Source organism: Ambystoma mexicanum, chromosome 4q (genome assembly GCF_040938575.1).
Source record: "Ambystoma mexicanum isolate Mex_15411 chromosome 4q, UKY_AmexF1_1, whole genome shotgun sequence".
NCBI classification, from domain to species: Eukaryota; Metazoa; Chordata; class Amphibia; order Caudata; family Ambystomatidae; genus Ambystoma; species Ambystoma mexicanum.
In genome coordinates this window covers 527348995-527353994 of record NC_090928.1, presented here as the reverse complement: position 1 = coordinate 527353994, position 5000 = coordinate 527348995, and the positions used below count along the sequence as shown (strand labels likewise).

The 5000-nt window shown below is 37.3% G+C and overlaps 1 non-coding gene across 1 annotated transcript; it reads left to right on the top strand.

The window, feature by feature from the left end:
- The first annotated feature begins 4845 nt into the window (after positions 1–4845).
- Positions 4846–4918, top strand: TRNAK-CUU (transfer RNA lysine (anticodon CUU)). Its single transcript has one exon. It is a non-coding gene; the product is annotated as a tRNA-Lys (tRNA).
- Positions 4919–5000: the final 82 nt, after the last annotated feature.

The following is a 5000-nucleotide window of genomic DNA, read 5'->3' as shown; positions in this document are numbered from 1 at the left end:
TACCACACCTTAATGTATTCACTGTAAAAGAAAAAGTATGTATCATCTTACTATAAAATAAAGTGGAGAAAACACAAATAAGACTTTTTTCCACACAGGTTTAATCAGCTATTTCCTGATATTCTTCAATGCGTTCTGATATTGACTGGTAATTGTGTTTGATACTTTCTTAGACTATTTCTGCCTCTGGCTGATGTGTATTTTCTTTCCAAACTCCACCAGAGCCTATGATTACACAGCATCCTATCTGTGGAAAACGGCAGTTCAGGGATAGGGAAGAAAACTATAGGTATCCAAAGGAGCCCGGCTTGCTCAGTAGGTAGAGCATGAGAATCTTAATCTCAGGGTCGTGGGTGCGAGCCCCACGTTGGGCGAAAACAACTAAAATTTTAATGCTTTTTGACCAAAAAAATAGAAATTGAAATTCTCTTTACACTATTTGCAATATTTTGATTGTTAACATGCAATATATGAATGCATGTCTGGATGATGTGTAATGGGGCAATACCACACCTTAATGTATTCACTGTAAAAGAAAAAGTATGTATCATCTTACTATAAAATAAAGTGGAGAAAACACAAATAAGACTTTTTTCCACACAGGTTTAATCAGCTATTTCCTGATATTCTTCAATGCGTTCTGATATTGACTGGTAATTGTGTTTGATACTTTCTTAGACTATTTCTGCCTCTGGCTGATGTGTATTTTCTTTCCAAACTCCACCAGAGCCTATGATTACACAGCATCCTATCTGTGGAAAACAGCAGTGCAGGGATAGGAAAGAAAACTATAGGTATCCAAAGGAGCCCGGCTAGCTCAGTCGGTAGAGCATGAGACTCTTAATCTCAGGGTTGTGGGTTCGAGCCCCACGTTGGGTGAAAACAACTAAAATTTTAGTGCTTTTTGACCAAAAAAATAGAAATTGAAAGTCTCTTTACAATATTTGCAATATTTTGATTGTTAACATGCAATATATGAATGCATGTCTGGATGATGTGTAATGGGGCAATACCACACCTTAATGTATTCACTGTAAAAGAAAAAGTATGTATCATCTTACTATAAAATAAAGTGGAGAAAACTCAAATAAGACTTTTTTCCACACAGGTTTAATCGGCTATTTCCTGATATTCTTCAATGCGTTCTGATATTGACTGGTAATTGTGTTTGATACTTTCTTAGACTATTTCTGCCTCTGGCTGATGTGTATTTTCTTTCCAAACTCCACCAGAGCCTATGATTACACAGCATCCTATCTGTGGAAAGCGGCAGTGCAGGGATAGGGAAGAAAACTATAGGCATCCAAAGGAGCCCGGCTAGCTCAGTCGGTAGAGCATGAGACTTTTAACCTCAAGGTCGTGTGTGCGAAACCCACGTTGGGCGAAAACAACTAAAATTTTAGTGCTTTTTGACCAAAAAAATAAAAATTGAAAGTCTCTTTACAATATTTGCAATATTTTGATTGTTAACATGCAATATATGAATGCATGTCTGGATGATGTGTAATGGGGCAATACCACACCTTAATGTATTCACTGTAAAAGAAAAAGTATGTATCATCTTACTATAAAATAAAGTGGAGAAAACTCAAATAAGACTTTTTTCCACACAGGTTTAATCGGCTATTTCCTGATATTCTTCAATGCGTTCTGATATTGACTGGTAATTGTGTTTGATACTTTCTTAGACTATTTCTGCCTCTGGCTGATGTGTATTTTCTTTCCAAACTCCACCAGAGCCTATGATTACACAGCATCCTATCTGTGGAAAACGGCAGTGCAGGGATAGGGAAGAAAACTATAGGCATCCAAAGGAGCCCGGCTAGCTCAGTCGGTAGAGCATGAGACTCAATCTCAGGGTCGTGGGTGCGAGCCCCACGTTGGGCGAAAACAACTAAAATTTTAATGCTTTTTGACCAAAAAAATAGAAATTGAAAGTCTCTTTACAATATTTGCAATATTTTGATTGTTAACATGCAATATATGAATGCATGTCTGGATGATGTGTAATGGGGCAATACCACACCTTAATGTATTCACTGTAAAAGAAAAAGTATGTATCATCTTACTATAAAATAAAGTGGAGAAAACACAAATAAGACTTTTTTCCACACAGGTTTAATCAGCTATTTCCTGATATTCTTCAATGCGTTCTGATATTGACTGGTAATTGTGTTTGATACTTTCTTAGACTATTTCTGCCTCTGGCTGATGTGTATTTTCTTTCCAAACTCCACCAGAGCCTATGATTACACAGCATCCTATCTGTGGAAAACGGCAGTTCAGGGATAGGGAAGAAAACTATAGGTATCCAAAGGAGCCCGGCTTGCTCAGTAGGTAGAGCATGAGAATCTTAATCTCAGGGTCGTGGGTGCGAGCCCCACGTTGGGCGAAAACAACTAAAATTTTAATGCTTTTTGACCAAAAAAATAGAAATTGAAATTCTCTTTACACTATTTGCAATATTTTGATTGTTAACATGCAATATATGAATGCATGTCTGGATGATGTGTAATGGGGCAATACCACACCTTAATGTATTCACTGTAAAAGAAAAAGTATGTATCATCTTACTATAAAATAAAGTGGAGAAAACACAAATAAGACTTTTTTCCACACAGGTTTAATCAGCTATTTCCTGATATTCTTCAATGCGTTCTGATATTGACTGGTAATTGTGTTTGATACTTTCTTAGACTATTTCTGCCTCTGGCTGATGTGTATTTTCTTTCCAAACTCCACCAGAGCCTATGATTACACAGCATCCTATCTGTGGAAAACAGCAGTGCAGGGATAGGAAAGAAAACTATAGGTATCCAAAGGAGCCCGGCTAGCTCAGTCGGTAGAGCATGAGACTCTTAATCTCAGGGTTGTGGGTTCGAGCCCCACGTTGGGTGAAAACAACTAAAATTTTAGTGCTTTTTGACCAAAAAAATAGAAATTGAAAGTCTCTTTACAATATTTGCAATATTTTGATTGTTAACATGCAATATATGAATGCATGTCTGGATGATGTGTAATGGGGCAATACCACACCTTAATGTATTCACTGTAAAAGAAAAAGTATGTATCATCTTACTATAAAATAAAGTGGAGAAAACTCAAATAAGACTTTTTTCCACACAGGTTTAATCGGCTATTTCCTGATATTCTTCAATGCGTTCTGATATTGACTGGTAATTGTGTTTGATACTTTCTTAGACTATTTCTGCCTCTGGCTGATGTGTATTTTCTTTCCAAACTCCACCAGAGCCTATGATTACACAGCATCCTATCTGTGGAAAACGGCAGTGCAGGGATAGGGAAGAAAACTATAGGCATTCAAAGGAGCCCGGCTAGCTCAGTCGGTAGAGCATGAGACTCTTAATCTCAGGGTCGTTGGTGCGAGCCCCACGTTGGGCGAAAACAACTAAAATTTTAATGCTTTTTGACCAAAAAAATAGAAATTGAAAGTCTCTTTACAATATTTGCAATATTTTGATTGTTAACATGCAATATATGAATGCATGTCTGGATGATGTGTAATGGGGCAATACCACACCTTAATGTATTCACTGTAAAAGAAAAAGTATGTATCATCTTACTATAAAATAAAGTGGAGAAAATACAAATAAGACTTTTTTCCACACAGGTTTAATCAGCTATTTCCTGATATTCTTCAATGCATTCTGATATTGACTGGTAATTGTGTTTGATACTTTCTTAGACTATTTCTGCCTCTGGCTGATGTGTATTTTCTTTCCAAACTCCACCAGAGCCTATGATTACACAGCATCCTATCTGTGGAAAACGGCAGTGCAGGGATAGGGAAGAAAACTATAGGTATCCAAAGGAGCCCGGCTTGCTCAGTAGGTAGAGCATGAGAATCTTAATCTCAGGGTCGTGGGTGCGAGCCCCACGTTGGGCGAAAACAACTAAAATTTTAATGCTTTTTGACCAAAAAAATAGAAATTGAAATTCTCTTTACAATATTTGCAATATTTTGATTGTTAACATGCAATATATGAATGCATGTCTGGATGATGTGTAATGGGGCAATACCACACCTTAATGTATTCACTGTAAAAGAAAAAGTATGTATCATCTTACTATAAAATAAAGTGGAGAAAACACAAATAAGACTTTTTTCCACACAGGTTTAATCAGCTATTTCCTGATATTCTTCAATGCGTTCTGATATTGACTGGTAATTGTGTTTGATACTTTCTTAGACTATTTCTGCCTCTGGCTGATGTGTATTTTCTTTCCGAAACTCCACCAGAGCCTATGATTACACAGCATCCTATCTGTGGAAAACGGCAGTGCAGGGATAGGAAAGAAAACTATAGGTATCCAAAGGAGCCCGGCTAGCTCAGTCGGTAGAGCATGAGACTCTTAATCTCAGGGTTGTGGGTTCGAGCCCCACGTTGGGCGAAAACAACTAAAATTTTAGTGCTTTTTGACCAAAAAAATAGAAATTGAAAGTCTCTTTACAATATTTGCAATATTTTCTTTGTTAACATGCAATATATGAATGCATGTCTGGATGATGTGTAATGGGGCAATACCACACCTTAATGTATTCACTGTAAAAGAAAAAGTATGTATCATCTTACTATAAAATAAAGTGGAGAAAACACAAATAAGACTTTTTTCCACACATGTTTAATCGGCTATTTCCTGATATTCTTCAATGCGTTCTGATATTGACTGGTAATTGTGTTTGATACTTTCTTAGACTATTTCTGCCTCTGGCTGATGTGTATTTTCTTTCCAAACTCCACCAGAGCCTATGATTACACAGCATCCTATCTGTGGAAAGCGGCAGTGCAGGGATAGGGAAGAAAACTATAGGCATCCAAAGGAGCCCGGCTAGCTCAGTCGGTAGAGCATGAGACTCTTAATCTCAGGGTCGTGGGTTCGAGCCCCACGTTGGGCGAAAACAACTAAAATTGTACTGCTTTTTGACCAAAAAAATACATCCTATCTGTGGAAAACGGCAGTGCAGGGATAGGGAAGAA